At 46.2% G+C, this 21,689-nt stretch overlaps 1 protein-coding gene across 1 annotated transcript in view; it reads right to left on the bottom strand.

The window, feature by feature from the left end:
* The window catches only part of LOC138245863 (ATP-binding cassette sub-family A member 9-like), a 2,236,336-nt gene that overhangs the window by 1,978,747 nt on the left and 235,900 nt on the right, over positions 1-21,689 (bottom strand). The window lies entirely within an intron of this gene.

Below are 21,689 nucleotides of genomic sequence, written 5' to 3'. Positions count from 1 at the left end.
GGTGGTGTGTTTCACAGGCACCCCGTACAATTATCCTTCCCAAAATACCCTGCAAACCTCAAACTTTGCTGGAAATCACACATTTTTCCCACATTTTTGTGATGGAACCTTCCGGAATCTGCAGGAATCCACAAAATTCCTACCACCCAACATTGTCTCATCTATGCTGATAAAAATTCTGCTGCCCTTGTCAGCCTAAAAATGTTTTTTTTCAAACTGCCCTTTTGGACCCACTTTGATTCCCTCTCAATTTCGGTTTTTGGCTCTTCCCTGTCACAGGCATTTGGCCCACCTACACAAGTGAGGTATCATTTTTACCGGGAGACTGAGAGGAATGTCGGGTGGTAGGAAATTTGTCCCGGTGATACCACAGAGAAATGTGGGAAAAAAGTGATTTTTTTTTTAGCTAAATTTGAGGTTTGCTGAGGATTCCGGGTAAGAAAACCTTGGGGGATCCACGCATGTCACTCCTCCCTGGACTCCCTCTGGTGTCTAGTTTTCAGAAATGTCTGGGTTTGGTAGGTTTCCCTAGATGGTTGCTGAGCCCAGGACCAAAAACGCTGGTGCCCCACCGCAAAAACAGGTAGTTTTGTTTTTGATAATTTTGATGTGTCCAGATAGTGTTTTGGGGCATTTCCTTTCGCGAGCACTAGGCCTAACCCCACAAGTGAGGTACCATTTGTATCGGAAGACTTGGGAGAATGTTGTGTAGAAAGAACCTTGTGGTTCCTCTCAGATTCCAGAACTTTTTGTCACCGAAATGAGAGGATAAAGGGTTTTTTTGGCCAAATTTTGAGGTTTGCAAAGGATTCTGGGTGACAGAACCTGGTCAGAGCCCCACAAGTCACCCCATCTTGAATTCCCCTGGGTGTCTAGTTTCCAGAAATGTGCAGGTTTGCTAGGTTTCCCTTGGTGCTGGCTGAGCTAGCGGCCAAAATCCACAGCTAGGCACTTTGCAAAAAACATGTCAGATTTCAATGTAAACATGTGATGTGTCCATGTTGTGTTTCCTGTCGCGGGCATCAGGCCTACCCACGCAAGTGAGGTACCATTTTTATCGGGAGACAAAAACACAAGCCTTCTTCTGCAGGAAAATGTGATGTGTCCACGTTGTGTTTTGGGGTATGTCCTGTCACAGGCGCTAGGCCTACCCACACAAGTGAGGTACCATTTTTATCGGGAGACTTGGGGGAATGCTGGGTGGAAGGAAATTTGTGGCTCCTCTCAGATTCCAGAACTTTCTGTCACCGAAATGAGAGGAAAAAGTGTTTTTTTGGCCAAATTTTGAGGGTTGCAAAGGATTCTGGGTAACAGAACCTGGTCAGAGCCCCACAAGTCACCCTATCTTGGATTTCCCTAGGTGTCTAGTTTTCAAAAATGAGTAGGTTTGCTAGGTTTCCCTAGGTGCCGGCTGAGCTAGAGGCCAAAATCTACAGCTAGGCACTTTGCAAAAAACATGTCAGATTTCAATGTAAACATGTGATGTGTCCATGTTGTGTTTCCTGTTGCGGGCATCAGGCCTACCCAAGCAAGTGAGGTACCATTTTTATCGGGAGACAAAAACACAAGCCTTCTTCTGCAGCCCTTTGTTACCATTTTTTTTTTTAAAAACACGAACTTTTTGCTCTATTTTGGCTAATTTCTTGGTCTCCTTCAGGGGAACCCACAAAGTCTGGGTATCTCTAGAATCCCTAGGATGTTGGAACAAAAGGACGCTAATTTGGGTAGCTTATGTAGACAAAAGTTACGAGGGCCTAAGCGTGAACTGCCCCAAATAGCCAAAAAAAGGCTTGGCACCTGAGGGGGAAAAGGCCTGGCAGCGAAGGGGTTAAGGGGCAATGCTTTCCAAAGTACAAATGTTGCTACTGAGATGGACCCTTCTACGTCTGCCTCTGATTGGGAGGGCTGCATTAATAAGGATTTTCTTCTCCCTCTATTTTTATTTTTATTTTCAAATGCCCAACTCAGAAAAAGAGTGTATTTTAATGAAGTAAACAGTGTCATCGTAACCTTCATATGGTAAAATAAGCAGCCCAGGGTGAAAATGTCAGTGCTGCAACTTGACGTAGCCCAGGGATTACCACATCTGCAGACCTATTATCAGGCCACATTATCTGACTTTATGGTTCAATTAGCAGCAGATTCCCCAGTCTACTATAGCTTCTTGCTGAACGTAATGATTACTGAAAGCCAAATCAAATTACAAGTCTTCGTATGCACCGTAAAGATAGCACTGTTAGTTCCTGGGATATTCCGGTCTGTCATGGCTGCACTCCAAAGCAAGATTTCTAAATTTGTGAGCTGTCAATTTCCAAACTAATTTTAAAAGACTGGGAAGCACTGGGGTTTAGGAAATTAGCATATTTCTACAACGGGGCAAATTTGATAACATGGAATTTGCTTAATTTACCAACTGGCTAACCAGAGCTCTTGACTCTTTTAGTTTTAATCAAATTAGTTGCTTTCTAAAGAACAATTATACAGCAATGAATGAGCCTGCTCGGCTGACAGCATACCATATTAATGAAACCCAACTGATTGGTGGGTAATTGGTACCATCTGCAATGCCAGCATATCAATCAGAATTTACTACCTGAGCGGCTGCAAAACTTTTCTCAGGAAACTAACTGCAGGTTCAATAGTAAAGAATGTCAGTTTCTTAGTGAGCTAGGACACAGGTCATTAAGAGCAGCACATTTTAAATGTATTGCACTTCTTTCCTGATGGTTAGCATACTACACACCCCACAGGCTACATAGGATGTTTTCACCCTTGCCCGACCGGTGTCTTAGGTGTTCTGCAATTAGGAGTGGTGGATGGGTCCATATTTTTTTGAGTGCCCTAGGCTACAGCTTTTCATGTGAGAGGTATTTCATGCAATTAGTTGCATTACCTGGACCAAGATTTCCCTGATCCGATGCTGGTGCTGTTTGGGTCTTTGTATGAGGTATGCCATCTGCAAAAATATCAGCAGTACTTTGTATCAATAGTTGTCACGGTGGCCCGTTCCCTGATTTTGCAGCACTGGACATCAGCAGTGGCCCCATTGTACCATCACTGGGTTAGGAAAATGATAATTACCCAAGCATTTGAAAAGGCCGTTGCCAAAAGGGTAGGGGCTGTCAAGAAATTTAAGGCAACATGGCGGACTTTTTAGCGCCTTAGCTCTTACTGTTCTGGCATCATTTACTTGGTCACTGTTTAGCTCTAATGTGCTTCCTGTATGGGTAATGGTTTTTGCTCTTAGTTGAAGGTTGATTGTTATTCAGTACATCAAGAGTGCATTTTTTTCTGATTGGAGCTATAGATCTCCCTGGTACCGTTTAGGCTCAATGCTTTTAACTGTCAAACAACATTCTCGGCCAGAGATGCTTCTATTTGACTGAATGACCACATTTTTTAATCTGAAATGTGTTATATCACGTTGTGATGTGCCCTTTCAGCACTGTTGCACTTTGATAATATGTCTTTGCTACTATTTCCAATTACTTTGGGGATGATTGTCTGAATTGGCTTCAGATAATGTTTTGCTGTGAGGATAATGGTCGCTTTAATATTGGAGATGCTGCTATTTGAGCGAATGCCCAATATCGTAATACGAAATCTGCTATATTATGTTGTGATTTGCGCTGTTGTGCTTTAATTTCAAGTTTCTGCTAGCATTTCTAGTTGCTTTGGGGGGGAAGTGGTCTGATCTTGTTTTAGATACTGGTTCACAATGAGGATCTGCACATACAGCATAATAGGTTTTTGCTGCTATTCCCAATTGTTTTGAGGGGAGATGGTTTGATTCTGTTTCAGATAATGTTTTGCAGGGAGGATCACGCCTACAAACAATGCTCTCTCTGAATGCCCAATCTTTTTTAATTTGAAATGTGTTATATTACATTGTGAACTGCATTTTTAGCACTGTTGCACTTTACTAAAAGGTCTACTGCTATTTCCAATTGCTTCAGGGGTGATGGTCAGAATTAGTTTCAGAAAATGTTCTGCTTTGAGTATAGAGCTTACTTTAGTATTGGAGATGCTGCTACTTGAGCGAATGTCAAACATAAGAAATGTGCTATATAAGTTGTGATTTACACTCTCGGCACTCTTTCACTTTAATATCAAGGTTTTTTTTATCATTTCTAATTGCTTTTGAGGGACATGGTCCAATTTTGTTTCAGATACTGTTTTGCATTGGGAATAATGATTGTTGCATGTGAACATTCCGTCTTTTTAAGTATTAAATGCCCCATCCTGCTGAATTAAAAAATAGTTTAAAAAAAGACTAACATCTGGGGCACATGTATGAAAAAGTCACGTAGTGCAGCAAATTACCTTGCTGCGTGTCAGGCAAAGGGAGGAATGCACTGTATCTAACATAATACAGTGCATTCCTGTGTTTTCTCAGCAATGGCACACAATGTGCTGCCTAGTGCGAATGCAGGCACTCCTGCACCATGGTGCAAGGGTGCCCTCAGTGAGAAGCAGGATTGTGTTTGTGCATGAAGGGGCACCTTCCTGAGGCATTTTCCTCTTCCCATGTGTGCTGCAGAATGCAGCACACATAGAAAAATTATGAGAAATAAACTTATTTCTCTTTGTTACCCCTCACCTGAGGAGGTGTAGCAGTTGTCGCTCATTCCCAGGTCTACCACTGATAGTAAATCTGACAATGCGTCAAAATCGATGGGGAACACCAAGACACCACCCCTGGAATGCCTCCATGGGACAGAGTAATGCAACACAGTGATTTATGCTGTGTTGCATTACTCTGGATTTGTCAAGCCACTGAAGGGCATGCAAGGTGGTAGTGTGTGTCTTGATAAATCACACTTTAAGGGTTGTGTAAATCTTCCCCTTTGCCTTTAATGGTGATGTCAGATTTTACGTTACAGTTCTGTAGTTGCCACTTTTAGAAAGTTTGCATTTTTTGTTCCATCCAACTGTGCCTTTCTGCCATTGTCCTGAGTCACATGACTGTGAATGGTTCTGCTATTGGGGTTTGTGTATTGCTTCCAGACAGTGGGACAAAGGAGTCTTGGGTGTGGACAGGATGGGCCATCCTGGCAGCATGGGTGGTGAGAAGCTGTACCCAGCCTCACTTATCATCCAACAGGTCTTGCCTGCAGCTCACACAAAAGGAACTTCACACCCGTCTTGCCCTGCCTTTTGTCACCCCAGACAATTTCCAGCAAGGGTTGGGGATGCACTGTCCAGAACCAGGTTTATGGGTGGGTCAAGGAGTTCCCCCACCCAAAGGCTGGAACCAGGTATTAACAGAGGACCTACAGAACCACTCTTCAGAACACTCCTGAACCTGTAGAAAATTCGGAAAGACTGCCACGCTGCTTGAGGGACTACCATGTTGTCTGAATAAGGAAGTTTGGCCTTGCCTGCCTTATTTCCAGGCTATCCAGTGTGACTCCAATGGTCACTTGGCCTACCTGTTTGAGCTAAAGGGACATACAAGGCTTCAAGAGGCCTCCCTGCAACTGCCCAGCTGACCAGCTGCCACTGGATGTGGGTGAGCCTGGCTGGACCGGCCTGGGCCCTGCTGCTGGTCTCTGCTGGATTGAGTCCAGATCCCCAAGATGTGCCCCCCAAGTCCTGGACATTTGACTTTCATCAGTGAAAGCTCCTTCAAGAAGAAAAAGGTGAAACTCCTGAAGTTGGGGTCTTCATGACAAGAAACAGGCCCCTTTATGTCAAAACTATGCTGTGACGGCCAGCGACACCAAACTCCAGTGATAGCTGCTCTTTGCACAGACAGCAACTGTCCGTCACGACCAGCAATGTGAGAACACAAACAGAACTATTTTCGCCCGACTTGGGAAGGTAAGTCTTCACTGGGACAAACCTAGTCCCTTTACGTGACCTGCACTCCTTCACAGCCAGCCTGAACGTGTGACATTCCCCCTGTACAGCATTACCAGAGGACCACAGGTGGTACTTTCTGCTTCTAGGTGCTATTTTCCCTCATATAAAAAATACAAATCAATATCACCAGTTCTACTTGTTGGATTGTGTTCATTGTAGTGTAATTTTATTTATTAGAAATTCCTCTATTCTTAATTGGTTTGGGATTTTTCTAGTGTTGTGTATTCACTTTATTACTGTTTGTGTACTGCATACACACTCTGCGCATTGCCTCTGAGTTAAGCCTGACTGCTTTTGTGCCAATCTACAAGAGGTTTAGATACAGGTTAGTTTAGTGACTTTTGTGGTACACCCTGATAAGGATTGTGGTTGTCGCCTGAATGGGGCTTCTAACCCTCAACCAATAACCCAAATTCTTACATTGGTGTTTGTTGTGGGATTCAGTATTTGTGTATGTGCAGTGCCACTCAGTGATCTGTAAAAACAAAAAATCACCCAAACAACTTGACATCAGAAAGGCCTATTTTATAAAAACATTATTGGTTAGCTAGTTTTCATTTTTTCCACAAATGTAACCTCAAACTCACATGTGTACATATGATGCATGGTTAAGCATGCAGATGGGGCACACAAACCTTGAAAGCTACACTTTGGAAGAGTTGAAAGGATTTTGCAGGGAGAGAGGGCTACCAGTATCACAGAGCTCAATGTGACCGGAGCCCCAGAAAGTCTTCAGGGATGATGCCCACCAGCTGCTATCTACAGGACATGAGGAGGATGAAAATGCTGCAGAGGAGGAACTTAAAGAGAAGAAGGACGAAAGCCTCCTGACCTTAGCCTCAGAGGAGGGAAGATCTGGAGCAAGCAGTAGCATGTCTTACCACAATCTGTTCCCTGAGGAACTGGAGGACTGCACAGCAGAGAGGGAATTCAGACTACAGCTGTCAAACTGAAGCTGGCTGCAGATGAGAAGAAAGTGGTTGCAGAGGAGGAAGAAGCAGCAACAGACAAGGAGGAGACTACTGCGAAGAGGCAGAGAGGGCCGGGGAGGTGGATGTTGAGCAGTGGGCCATGGATGACTCATGAAATGAGTCAAAACAAGCTGGACCTAAAATCTCTCAGAAAGTCCATCACTAATGGTGGCAGTGAAAATCTAATGTCCAGTGGAGACAGGAGAGTCCACATCCCCAAGTATCTGGTGCCTAACTTTGTTGTAAAGGATGACATTGACAAGTGGTAGAAGCATATGCAGTAGTTTTAGAGATGCACAGGGTCCCTGAGGAGGACTAGGAGCCAGTCTTTAGAGGCATATACTCTATGTGGAAAAGGATTCACTGCTGGCCTAGGGAAGGGTGACAGGATGGAATAACCACTCATAAAGGAAGCCTATGTCAAGACATATGGGGCCATATGTACGAACACATTTTCCCATTGACACAGAATGGGGAAAACTCTTTGCTACATCTGGCCCATGGTCTCACCCATGAGAACTATAGGTTGAAGTTCAGGGACAGCCATAAGCTGCCTCACCAGTCTTGGGTGGATTTTATGGATTACATTTGTAATGCCATGGATGGTTGGATGAAGTGATGTTAGAAAATACAATGAATTGTACAGCCTGATTGCAGGAGAGCACACATTTAGTAGTTCGGATTCAGATCTGCGTCAACACCTGATAGATTTCAAGCTCAATGACCCTAAGGAGATTACAATGGAGGCCCACCACTTGCTCAGCTACAGGGTCTACCAGAAGGTATGTGGGGGATCACCAGAAGAGTGGACAGGGTCCCCACCAGAAGAAACAGGGTAAAGACAAAATAAAGAGCTCTCAAAAGTCCCCCAAAACAGTTCTCAGGGGAAGGGTTCCCAGTCCCAACCTGACCAGAAGAAAGGGAATTATACTGAGAAGAAGTCCTCTGGATGTTTTTCACCTAAATGCCATGAGTGCTACATGTCTGGGCACACTCCACTGTTCTAAAAGGCAGCATCCTCCCCACTGCTGAGCAGACACAGGGGATGGCCAGTGTAGCGCTTGGAAAGAAGTTGCCCTAGTTAGTGGTTTGAGAGTGCAGAGGTTACCCTAGTGTCCTGGGTAACCAAGCGATAATGCCCAAAGCTTACATGCCTATCAATACTAAAAAATATAGGCAGTGGGTCACCATCAGTGGGCAGTGGGTGGAGGCTCTGAGAGGCACAGGAGTCACTATGATCACTTTTAGTTGTTAGCTGGTGTCTCCAAGCAGATAGTCCCTAACATGGCTCTTCAGGTTGTAACAGGCAACAACCATGAGAGTCACATTCCTGTTGCTCTGGTTCCCTTTGAGTCAAGGGGTCTCAGTTTCCTTATGGATAGCTGTGAGTCCAGCCATGCCTGTGGATTGTTTGCTTGTTAATGACCTGGAGCATACCATCTGGAAGGAGGTGGTGCTCCAGTTCCACATGGAGATGTTAGGGTTGCCTGAGTGTGTGTGCCCGACCACATGCTCCATGCCCTACTCTTGCTGGCCTAGAGCCGCAGGTAGAGACCCAGAAAGCTGGCAGCAACTCTAGTGATCATTTGACCTATTTGGAGAATGATCTCCTCTATAGTGATCATAAGGTTCCTGAGTCTGGAGCAACCAACCAGTGTGTTGGTATTTTCCCAGTGCTACAGGGCCTTTCTACTGGATCTGGCTCAAGAGATACACCTGGTTGAACATCTGGGGCAGGCCAAACATTTTGCAAGGTTGGTTACCCACTTTATTTGGCCCCAATGAGAATGACCTCAGACGCATTCTGCAGGCCCTGTCCCACCTGCCAGACCAATGAAAAGTCAGGTGAAAATCAGACCTCCTCCTCCCTCTTTTACTTCCAATAGTGGGAACAGCCTATGAGAGGGTGGGTAATGAATTGATTTTGTTTGGTATCTGGACCCCAAGACTGCCCTAGGCAATAGTTTTTATCCTGGTCTTTGAGGACCGTACCTCACAGTACCTAGAGGCAAATCCTTTGCAAGCAGTGGCTATGCCTGCAGTGGCTAGGACACTGATGAGAATATATGTCCGAGTGGGCTTTCCCAAGGAGATTGTGCCAGACCATGTATGTCTGCCTACATGACGTCCATGTGGGATGACTGTGAGGTAACCTACAAGTTATCCACACCATAACCCGCCAGATAAATGGGTTTTGTGAAAGCTTCAACAAGAACCTGAAGGGCATGATTGTGGGCCTATTGGAACACATGGGGCTAATAGGGAAGTTCTCTTGCCATGCCTTCTTTTTTATACAGGGAGGTGACTCAAAAAGGGGATTGGATTCAGCCTTTCAGAGCTTCTGTTTGGCCATCCTTTGCACAGACCTTTTAGCCTTGTCAAAAATGGGTGGGACCAAGCCCCCAGGAATCTCCCTCATGATGTATTAAGCTCAGGTGAAGAGCTTCTAGAAGGAAGCCACTGGGAACTTGAAAGCCAGCCATGAACTGATGAAGCACTGGTGCGACCAGAAGGCCACTCTGCTGGAGTATCAGCATGGCCAGAAGGTCTAGGTCATGGAGGCTGAGGAGCCCAGGGCCTCAAAGGACCAGTGGACCAGGCCCTATAGGGTCAAGGAGTGGAAGGGTGAAGTCACCTACCTGGCGGACCTCAAGACTCAAAGGAACCCTTCAAAGGTCTGGTGCATCAACAGCCTCAAACCTGACTACAAGAGGACCAAAGTAACCATTCTCCTGGGGATGTATGATGGGGTGGAAGAGGACAGTGAGCCACTCCCTGACCTTCTATCTTCCAAGGACCAGGAGGGGTCAGTGGAAGGAGCCTTCCTCTCCTCTCCCCTACCCTGACTCCTGACCAACAGAGGGGCTGTTGCCACTTGCTGCTTCTTACATATCCCAGGGCTCACCGCTTGGTGCACCACAATACTGACACTAGGGACAGCATGCCCAGACCCAGTATTAGGTATGAGGTATTTAAGATGCTGGAGTTAGGGGTGAATGAGTAATACAACAGCCTTGGTCCAGTTCAGTGGTTGTGGTACCCTGAGTGCCACACCAGCACTTCGGTTCTGTGTGGACTGACAGGGAGTTCAATTCAGACACTAAAACTGACACTCACCTCATCTCCCAAGCTCATCGACCAGTTAGGAGCTGCCCAGTTCCTGAGTATGTATGATATACTATCAGAATACTAGCAGGTTACCTTAACCGAAAGGGCTAAGGAAAGGTCTGCATTCTCAACCCCAGAGGGCCACTTCCAGTCTTGAGAATGCCCCTGCCACCTTCCAGAGGTTGTTACCTGACAGGGATGGAGAACATCAGTGCCACCTACTTGAACAACATAGCGATCTTCAGCTTTAGCTGGGAAGACCACCTGTTCAGGCTCTGCACAAGGCACGTCTGACTGTTATGAACAGTAAGTGCCAGACAGGGGCACGAATGTGTTTCACGTTGACAAGGATTGTCAACCCAATTTCTTACAGCAATGGATTACTGAAACTTGAAATCTTGCAGTCCAACAGATGGAGAGATTATAGAGATGTTTTAGAATAACACATAATCATGAAATGGGGATTAGAGAATCTGCAGAATGTACTAGAACACCTGGAAACCTTCCCTGGTTTCCCTGCAAACATAGTGTTCAGAGTTAATATCAGCTTCTGCCTTCTGGGTACCATAACAAATAGTATGAATTCAAAGTTAAGGATATTGGGAAATTGAGCTTAAACTTCACCTGTTCGGATGGAATACAAACAAATCCAGGTAGTATATTGCTCAGAATAGGGAACTATGGTACCTTAATCTAGATGTTTAATCAATGTAAGACCCTCTATTGCACAAGCCTCCAGGGAAATGACCTGGGCAGATAAGAAAAGGAAACCTGTGCTTCTGACCAACTTCTAATGTAGTAAAAAAACAGACAAGGTAGATAGGCTGGATTGTCTACCTAGATCACCAACATCACTACTGATTGTTCCGCCTTCTACTAGCCACTGTTCCTAGACATAAGTTCCTATGTCCTCAGTGCCATTAGCTTTCTAAAGAAGAGAAGTTGCCTCCGCCACATTCTTCCCAGCAAAATTATCCCTGCAGAACCCACTCCTCACACCCCCTGACCCTCCCAGAGACGTATGCGGGCAATCCACAAAAAACAGGCATTTTTTATTAATTACTGCAGTTTGAAGCACTGTCCAAGCATGCATTAATGGTTGACTTAATACTATCCTAACTATCGGGAGCCTGGTCTATTCAACTAGTGGCACACAACAGTCTACTGTTGTACGATGTAGACCTATTTAAACATTAATTGAAGCATATATTTCATAGAGTGGTTCACTGGTTTTGGGATTAGATATTTAAGGCAGGGCAAATAGGATCTTCTTGTTTATTTATCTCAGTTCTACAGATTAGTGGTAGAAGTTGATTGACCCACTAAAAAGAGAGCAGCCATGTTTTATCAAAGACTCAATGAGCAAGTGAAAGGTTTACTGGTTGAGGTCCCAAGCAGACCTACAGACTGTAATGAATTAATAGATATGATACATCAGATGCACTTCTTATTGACAGAAATGAAGGAATACAAAAGAGGGATCAGAAAAAGGGCTTGGGAAAGCAGAAGCATAGATCCACGTACAAGTCCACTTTAGTTTCTCCTGCACCTATGCAGACAGTACAGCTTCCGCTTTCTAAAGAAGAGGTAGACTGTAGAGCCAGGTATCTCCGTCTGTACTGTAGCATGGAAAACCATTACATTAAACAATGGCCACTGAAGCCCAAAGTTTCCAGAAAATGAGAACACTCACCCTGGAGTTCTTCCACTGAGCACATCTTTCTTCCAGACCCCAATGAAAATATCTTGATGAAAACATTAAAACCTGGCCCTATAAATTAAATGCTACTGGTGGACTTGCAGCACTGATTGTGCCACCCACTACAGTAGCCCCTTAAACATGCCTCAGGCTTGCCACTTGCAAGACCCAAACCTTTTTTTTTCTCACATATAAGCCACCCCTAAGGTATACCCTAGCTAGCTTCAAGGGCAGAGTCCAGTGTATTTAAAAAGCTGGGCATGTACTTTTAAGTTTAACATGTCCTGGTAGTGAAAAACAGTTATATTCGTTTTTCACTACTGCAAGGTCTATCTCTTCCTTATGTTAACATTGGGATTACCTTGAAACAGTGTAATTTGTAATTGGGAAACATTAACAATTTGGAGTTTGCTGTCTCCACACTCACAATTTTAAAATCACAACTTATGGTGAAGTTGGATTTTAAACTGTTAGTCTGAAAATGCCACCTTTAGAAAGTTAGCATGTTCTTACTTTAACCATTCTGTGCCTCTACCTGGCTCTAAATACACATTTGGAGTGGGTGAGTTCTGTGCTTTGTGGATTCCCTCTAGACAGTCATACACAAAGGGAGCCGGGGTGTGACATGTACATCCTGATGGCCCATCACCAGGTCAATGGGCCTTCCTGGGCTAGATAGGAGGGAGGAGATTACACACATCTGAATAGGGCTGTGCTTGTCCCTACACAAAGAGCTGCATAACCCCTCCTACTGTGCCTGGAGCCAGAGAAAGAAGGACAGGGACCTTGTGCACTTCAAAGGCCTCTCACTGAAGTCTCGCCCACTTCAAAGGCACAACTGGATTTAAGAACTGGACCGCAAACACCCACCAAATCAGTACACTTCTGGATCTGAGGACATTCTGTCAGGAAGAAGGACTGCTGTGCTTCCAGGAGGGGCTGCCACTATGCTGAACTGCGTTGCTGTTTGACCTGCTCCCTCTTGCCTGGATCTCTCTAGATCCTCTAAAGAACTTAAGTGACTCCAAGGGCTTCCTGGCTTCTCTCCTGTTCCGAAGTTTCACGGCTATCAAAGACTTCCTACAACTCTGCTTAAGCTGCTGGACTCTGGCAACTATGAGTCCTCTCCTGCCAAGAGGTGCCAATCTAGTTCTGAGCCTTGAAAGGTGATTCTGCAGCTGTTTTCCTGCAAAAACTAATGCATCAATGTTGTTGTGCCAATAGGAACTGCTGCATCCCTCTCAATGGCGACACATCACCTTTGCCGCTGAGGACAAGGACTTTGCATCAACGACTTCACGTCTCCTGATCGACCCATCACTCACAGACTTGATACTCTGCCTTTGCATCACCGCCTGCACGGCTCAATACTGACGCACCACCTGCAATGCAAAGGCTCCAACGTCTCACCTTGAGGACATCATTTCGACAACTGCGCAGCTCAACAACAAAGCAGCCCTGACTGCGCGGGTCAGAACTGACGCATCGCCTCCTCAGCATCAACACAAATCTCCATCCAAGTAAGTTTTCAGAGGGCCCTGCATGAGTCCTGTAGCAAGCCTGCCTTCCATCTCAGTCAGCCTGAACTTTGGATTTACCCTGGTCTAGCGTGACCTTGAGTAACCATTGAGCGCTATTGAAATTTAAGCACTAGATTACAGTTTACTCCTTAAGACTTCATATCTTAAGTCTTACTAATTGGATTTTTTGTCATTTTGGTCTTGTTTTATTCATAAAAATATTCTTTATTTTTCTAACCTACTGTGGAGTCGTTTTATGGTGTTTTCACTGTGTTACTGTATTTTAAGTGTTGCACAAATACTTTTCATATTGCCTCTTAGGTTAAGCCTGCCTACTCTGTGCCAAGCTACTAGAGGGTGAACAGAGGTTAGTTTACCCTGACTAGGATTTTGGTCCCTACTTGGTCATGGTGCACTCCTCTGCGAGCTAGAGACCCAATGTCTAACACCATCTAATCTGAGTTTGTGAAAAGATGAATGCAAGAAAGTATTTTGAATAAGGTTTGCTGTAACTGAATATCAAGTTATGCCCTTTGGTCTTTGTATCACCCCTGCTGCCTTCCAGTTTTCAGTAAACAATAATACATTGACATGTTTGATTAAATATACATGGACTACGTACGTATTTTTTTAAACACCTTTATGGAGCATGTCCTAATTGTGCATCTAAAATCACAGAAATGTAAAGACAACATCTCTTTGCAAAAGCAGAAAAGTGCAGTTCCCATTTAACATTTGTAGAATTTCTAGATATATCATCCCTTTGCATGAACTTCAAATGGAGATGAACTAGGGGAAAGGAGGTGTAGATTGACCTATCCCAAAAACAGCCTGTGACATACAAGTGTGTCTTCGCTACGCAAACAATTGTTGAGGTTTTTTTACACGATTTCTGAAGAAGAATAGGACCTATCACTTGATTGTTAAAGAAAGGTAGACCATACGTGTGTACAGATGATGCACAAAAAGCCTTTAAAAAACTCAATGAGCGTTTCAAAAGGAAAACCCCCTTTTGTGATACATGTGGATGCTTTTATAAAGCATGACTCTATATAAGCAACCTGGGGTGCTTGCCACTGATTTGGCAATGTTAGGATCGTGTTTCCACAGGAAATGACTTTTTTATGTGTCTAATACCTTTGGTGCTGATTGACTAATCTTCACAAAACTTTCCAAAAAAGTGCTACTTTTTATCTAGTATGTTTCTGGGTGATCTGTCAAGTGGGAGCCGAGAAAAAAAAGGCAGTCCCAAAATACAAAATCCCAATGCATTCTCCATAGACATTATTTAACAGCGCTACAGGAAATCCATTCAGTAGTTTTTGAGATATTATTTGTCAAAAATATTTGTATATCTGGACACTTGGATTCAAGGGACTCTCATGAGACTCCCTCAACCCCAACTTTAAAAAATAGAGCCTTCTGATTAACGCAGGGGGCTTTTTTACCCCTGGGCTATTTCACGCCTGTGGGAGCAAGGCTCTGCTTGCCTGCATTCAACATGAGGGAAAATGCTGCAAGCAGCCATTACAGGACTTACGCCTCTGTCCTGAAGGTATGATAGAATACTAATATAAGGAGGCAGATCCCCTAGGCCCTGTGGAGGGGGTCCCAGAAATATTCATTTAAAAAAAAGTCATAATCCTACAAGTTATAGTTACTTTAGGCCAGAGATAACTATGACAGGTGAATTTCAATATTTTTTTTTTAGTTTAAAATGTTACATGGGGGAGCAAGGCCCCAGAAGCAATCCCTTGCATTAAGTCCAATTCCTGCCAAGGGAGTGAGCTGTGGGGCCACCATCCCCAAGACACTTTTGTCCTCAGGGACCCCATCCCAGGGACCTTTTTGTTTTTAAAAATGGGATGCTGTTTGTGTGGTTCCTCTCCCTTAGCCTCTGGTGGGCCCGGAGACACCATCCCAAGGCTTTTTTCTTTTTTTTTTTAATAAAGGAGCAGGAGTGTGTGGCCTCCCTCCGTAAGGCACTATTGGACCCAGGGACCAAATCCACTAGGGAATTTTTAAAAATAAAACGGAGGCCTTGCACTGCTAATTGCACTGCTAATTTCCCCACACATTACATCACTCATATTGTGTTCCATGATATCTTTGATAACATGCCTGCAGATAATATCTTCGATGACAAGGGGGTCATTATGAACACGGCGGTGTTTACCGCCGTGTTCATGCAGGAAGTCATTTCACTGACCACCGGCCTCCCCGGAACCCCGCCGGCCACATAATGAACATTCTGCTGGGCCGGCAGGCGGAAACATTGCTTCCACCCGCCGGCCCAGCAGAATGCATGGCCAGGACATTGCCGGCAGCTCCACTTGGAATCGCCGTCAATGTCGCTGTGCGACGGGTGCAGCAGCACCCGCTGCGCAGATCACTGCCCTTAAATCGGGCAGTGACCTGCACAACAGGGCACTGCGCGGGGGCCCCAGAGCACCCCTTCTGCCAACCTTTCACTGGCAGAGGGAATCCACCAGGGCAAGGCCTTGGGGAATCAGGGGACATTATCCGGAGCAGCACTGCCTTGTCGGATAATGTTATCCGCCATCGTCAGGCTGCCTGTCGGCGGAAGCCTGGCGGTGGCGGAGGGCCTTCCCTGTGTTGTTTATATGACTGTTCAGACTACCATTCCGGTGGCGGTCTTTTCCACCGTAACCGGCATGGCGGTCTGAACCGCCATGTACCTAATGAGGGCCAAGACTCTGCATGGAAGTGCAAGAGGTTTTTTATAGTTTATAATGTTATGCTGCAACTGAAATGTTCACCTAACTATGATGTAACTTCAACCTATTTTTGGTAATCAAATTTTTGCTGGTGTTGGGACTCTGAACTTTAAAACTGCTAATCAGTACTAAAATGAATGTTCTCACTCCTTAAACCATGGTAACATTGGCTTATGCTCAATTTGCTAATTTAATTTACTCGTAAGTCCCTAGTAAAAGTGGTAGTACACATACCTAGGATCTGTAAATTAAATGCTAATAGTGAGGCTGCAGCCCTGATTGTGCCATACTCTAAAGTAGCCCTTTCAAAGATGTATAAGGCTTGCTATCGCAGCCTGTGTGTGGCGTTTCAAACATCGGCCTGGCAAAATAAATCTTTTGCCAGGCCCAAACCTTCCTTTTTATTAAATGTCATTGTTGTATTCTATTCAAAGGAATCTTAGTGGGCTGCTTAGCAACTGGGAGGAAACTGGAATGTTATGATTAGATTGTAAGGCAGGCAGTTGTTGATAAGACCTGCCAGGGTTGGATGTGTATTTCTTATCTGAAGAATAAAGAAGAAAAAGAAGCATCTGTGGTGCAGCGATTTCTTTACAGTGGCGACGAAGGATGGGATCATAAGGAATAAGACGTGGACCAACCCTGGCAGCGGTGTACTGTGACTGGTGGTGCGAGAAAGCGGTGATCTTAATGACCATAAATTGAATGGTGGATTTTGTGATGGATTCCGAACTCGGTTTGTCAAGTTGACCGAGTTGTGGAGGTAGCGCGTTTTTTTTTCTTTCTTAAAGAAAAAAAAAAGAAGAAAAAAGTTTGTGCTGTTGGGTTGGCATTTTGAATGAGGCACTTACCTGAAGAGTCTCGCGGACGCTGCCCAGAGAGTCCTCGTGGTGCATCCACATTGTGGATGATATCCGGTTTCAGTTGGATGTGACGTCAGCGGTGTTTGCGGCAAAACAAGGGAAACCTCTTATAGAAAGAGGTCGAAGCAACAGTAAAAACATAACAACTGTAACATATTGCCTTCGACTTTTAACTTTGCAGCGTTTTCAACTTTCAACTCTGCAGTGCTGTATTTTAGTTTACTCAACGGTGACAACGGAAACAATCAGCCTGAGGACGGTGACAACGGTGACTACTTTATTTATGTTAATGTTTTTTTTCTTGTGTTAGTTTATGTTATTTATTGTTTTTTTCTTGTTGTTTTTAGATAATTTTGTTATTGTAAGAAGGGAGATATGTTGTATTCTATTCAAAGGAATCTTAGTGGGCTGCTTAGCAACTGGGAGGAAACTGGAATGTTATGATTAGATTGTAAGGCAGGCAGTTGTTGATAAGACCTGCCAGGGTTGGAAGTGTATTTCTTATCTGAAGAATAAAGAAGAAAAAGAAGCATCTGTGGTGCAGCGATTTCTTTACAGTCATCCCTAGGGTGGGCCCTGGGCAGCTCAGAGGGCAGTGTGAAGTATATTTAAAAATTTGATGAAAAACAGAAAGAGAGACATTTGTTGTAAGTCTAGCACTCAACCCCCCTTCCTAATTCAAATTTCCAAAATGAATGTGCTGTTCCCTAGATGAGTCAACACAACACTGATAACAACAGAAGGCATCCTTTTTAGGATTCAAAGGCCCTCACCCTCTGAAGTGGGATGCTTCATCATCGGGTCGTGCTCCTTACCGGGTGGGTGCTGCAATGCTCAGAAGGCCCTTAAAAGGGGACTCTCTGCAGGAGATCTTGTACTCAAACTGTTCCAAATGAAACTGTTGAGTATTGCCCTGTGCCTGACACAAAATTGGCTGTGCAAATTTTTATTAGAAAAAAACCCATGCACAAGAATATAAAAAATTGTCTCACACTGGACATCAGGAATCTGGCAGACCTGAGGAAAAAAGTAGACAAAAAGCATAAAATTTATATGGACAAAAATTTATGCATGTCCACTCATAAAATGGCCAAAAAAGTGCTGACATCATGCAGACTCGTGACCCAGCATTCAAATTGCTTGATATCTGTGCACTGCAAATACTAGTACTCTCATATCTATCATTAAAGTAAACCAAAACAAGACAAATTTTGTTTAGTAATGGATGATCATTTTTTTGTTTTGTTTTACTTTATTTTGATGAAATAAATGGACGTAAGTAGAACATCCCTCAGTGAATTTCTAAAGGTTTTTGATTTCTATTTCCTAGCTATAAGGTCCCTGTAACCTTTGTTTTTTTCAGTAAATTTCTATGATTTTTTTAACATTAAGTAATATTGAATTACCTTATGTTAATCCACCCTTCCTGCGCATGGTCTTTGCCTGTGCAAAGCAGGGGTTGAGTGCAGGGTCTGCCCGCAGGCCAGTTCCTGCACCCAACCCAACCTCTGTAGACACCCTACCCCGCACCACGTATGGCCTTTGGCCTTGTGTGGCAGGGATTGGCAGCAGGGCCTGGCCCTGTAGGCAGCCACTGCAGCCAATGCCCAGCAGGCACCCACCCCCATGTCTTCGGACTTGCTTGCCTGTGGCCCACCTCCCATGCCTCCCACCTGCCCACATGTAGGGAACCCGGAGGGGGGCATGAAGCCCCCTTCCTTGGGCCAATTATAGCCATGGGTACCCAATCCCCTGAGGCCACCCAATTACTAAACGAGAAGATGGGCCACACGGGCCCCCTACCCGGCTGATTTTGGCCCCTGGACCTCATTCCCCAGAGCCGGTCATTTAGTGAAAGGGCAGGGGGGCTGTGTGGCCCCAAAGACACTTTTGGCTGTGAGATATGAGGCTATGCTGTTATTAGCCCAATTCAGACAGAGGGAACAAGTTTAAGAGGAGCCTTTAAGGCATGGGACAAGGTCCCCCCTCAAAGATTGTCCATAAAGAACTGGGCATGGGTTATATCTCAGATTTTATTTGTCTTTGTCCACTGTTACTCTGGTGCTTAGTTTGGCCGCCAACAGACAGGCGAAAGACAAAGTACCGCCCACAGTATTACAACAGGCCAATCCGCCACCTTTTCCGGGGCGGATTCACTGTGGATAAAAACACGGCGGAAACAGCTTTTGCAATGGGAAAACGCTCACCTTAACACACTCCACGAGGAAGGAGGGCACCATGGAGCCGGAACTCCAAATACTCCCTGCAATAGTGTTCCTGCTCCTCTACGAACATCAGCAACGGCGGTGCCGAAGACAACGGTGAGTACTGCACCTAAGACATAGGGGAGGGGGGAGGCAAAAGTCAGGGACACACACATGCAACACCCCCACTCCCACCTCGACCCTCGCACACTACAACACACACACCAATGCATTTCTAAACATCACAGGAACAACCCCCAACCCCCCCCGGAAGAATGCAAAGACAAAAGGGAATTCAGTACAACCATTGTAATGTACCAAAATACAGTAAGCTCATATATACATAAATATATACACATGCCAAATATATACATCAAGATTAGTAGTGCAGGTATGCTCATTTCAATGTCCGTGGACCCCTGGGCCCAAAATGCATGGGCGAGGCCCACACACGATACCTGTCCAGAAACAGAGAGAACACTGCAGGGGCATCGGATAGAAATACAACAGGCACCTCAGGGGGAAGGGAAGGGGGGCACCTCAGCCAGATGACAGCACCACGCTAGATCCACGACGGGGCTCCATGCCCAATGATGTATCTTGGGGAGTGCAAAGCCACAGTCTCACAAGTCTCTACAGTGGGTGGTTTGCCCACTGTACCATCCTGGGGAGTGCAAAGCCACAGTCTCACAAGTCTTTGCAGTGGGTGGTTTGCCCACTGTTCCATCCTGGGGAGTGCAAAGCCACAGTCTCACAAGTCTTTGCAGTGGGTGGTTGGCCCACTGTAACATCCTGGGGAGTGCAAAGCCACAGTCTCACAAGTCTTTGCAGTGGGTGGTTTGCCCACTGTACCATCCTGGGGAGTGCAAAGCCACAGACTCTCAAGTGGATAACAGTCTCCACTGGTTCTGGAGGGGGACTGGTGCCCAGAGTGCTTCATCCTGTTAAGGACTCAGGTAGTGGATGCTGTTCTCCACTGGTTCTGGAGGGGGACTGGTGCCCAGAGTGCTTCATCCTGTCAAGGACTGAAGTAGTGGATGCTGTTCTCCACTGGTTTTGGAGGGGGACTGGTGCCCAGAGTGCTTCATCCTGTTAAGGACTCAGGTAGTGGATGCTGTTCTCCACTGGTTCTGGAGGGGGACTGGTGCCCAGAGTGCATCACGCTCCCCGTGATGGTCCCAGTTCTGTCACTGCCCCTGCCGCACATGGGCTAACGATGCTTGAGTTGGCGGAGCTTGCCCTGTTCAGCGGTGCTTGCCATGGCGGTCTTTGCCCTGTTCAGCGGTGCTTGCCCTGTTCAGCGGTGCTTGCCATGGCGGACTTTGCCCTGTTCAGCGGTGCTTGCCCTGTTCAGCGGTGCTTGCCATGGTGGTGTTTGCCCTGTTCAGCGGTGCTTGCCCTGTTCAGCGGTGCTTGCCATGGAGGTCTTTGCCCTGTTCAGCGGTGCTTGCCCTGTTCAGCGGGGCTTGACTTTGCTGTCTCTGACCTGTGCAGCGGTGTGTGCCATGGCGGTCCCTCATTGCCCAGCGGGGCTGTGGCTGCCGGGGCCCTCTTGGGCACTGACTCTGGTGGTGGTCTCCGGACCAGTGACGATTGTGCTGCCCTCCTGGGCACTGACTCTGGCCTCCGGACTAGTGACGATTGTGCTGCCCTCCAGGGCACTGACTCTGGCGGTGGTCTCCGGACCAGTGACGATTGTGCTGCCCTCCTGGGCACTGACTCTGGCGGTGGTCTCCGGACCAGTGTCGATTGTGCTGCCCTCCTGGGCACTGACTCTGACGGTGGTCTTCGGACCAGTGACGATGGGGCTGGCGGTGTCGTCCTGGCCAGCGGGGAGGATGGCGGCCTTCTCCGCCGTGCTGCTCTTCCCAGACTTTGGTGACTTCTTCTGCCCCTTCCCCACCTTGGGAGGAGTCACAGCTGACTCGACACTCCCCCCGGAACCCTTGTGAGCGGCTTTGCTGGCAGGAGTCTTCACCCTCTCCCGTCGGGCACTGTCTAACTTCTGGTGCTTCACGGGGGGGACTGGCAGTGCTTTGGCTCCGTGTCACACTGGCTGCCCTGGTGCTCGGTGCACTCCACATACCTCTAACAGGCACCACTGATACCGGACTTTTTATGGCTGAGGTGCTAGTACGGGACCTATGAATTGGAGGGGGGGGTGGTGGGACAGAGGTCAAGGTTGCTCAGGAAAAGTTTCTGACGAACACTGGGACGGGTAGCTGGGGGGGGTCTGGGAGTGGAGGAAGAGGAGGTGGTTGTAGGAGGTGTAACTTTTGATGATTTGGGTGCAGGTGCATGTTCTGGAGGCTGTCGTGAGGTGGATGGATGTTGGGTGTCTGTATGTGGGTGATGCTTGTGTGAGTGCCTGTGGGATGTGTTGTGCCTATGTTTGCCTGAGCTGCCCTTGTGTGTTGGTGTGTGTGTAGACTGGTCTGATGGTGTGCTTGGGATAGGCTGAGGTACAGGGGATTGGGTCTGGGTGGAGGAAGTTGGAGGGGGGAGGCTAGACACAGGGACAATGGCTGCCATCAGTGCTGAGGCCAGAGATTGCAGGGTTCGATGACGGGCAGCCTGACCAGAATGACTGCCCTCCAGGAATGCATTAGTGTGTTTCAATTCCCTTTCTACACCCTGGATAGCATTCACAATGGTAGACTGCCCAACAGTGAGTGACCTGAGGAGGTCAATGGCCTCCTCACTGAGGGCAGCAGGGGTGAC

Source organism: Pleurodeles waltl, chromosome 7 (assembly GCF_031143425.1).
Source record: "Pleurodeles waltl isolate 20211129_DDA chromosome 7, aPleWal1.hap1.20221129, whole genome shotgun sequence".
Classification (NCBI taxonomy): domain Eukaryota; kingdom Metazoa; phylum Chordata; class Amphibia; order Caudata; family Salamandridae; genus Pleurodeles; species Pleurodeles waltl.
The sequence above is the reverse complement of the archived record's forward strand: the minus strand, read 5'-3'. Positions and strand labels throughout refer to the sequence as shown.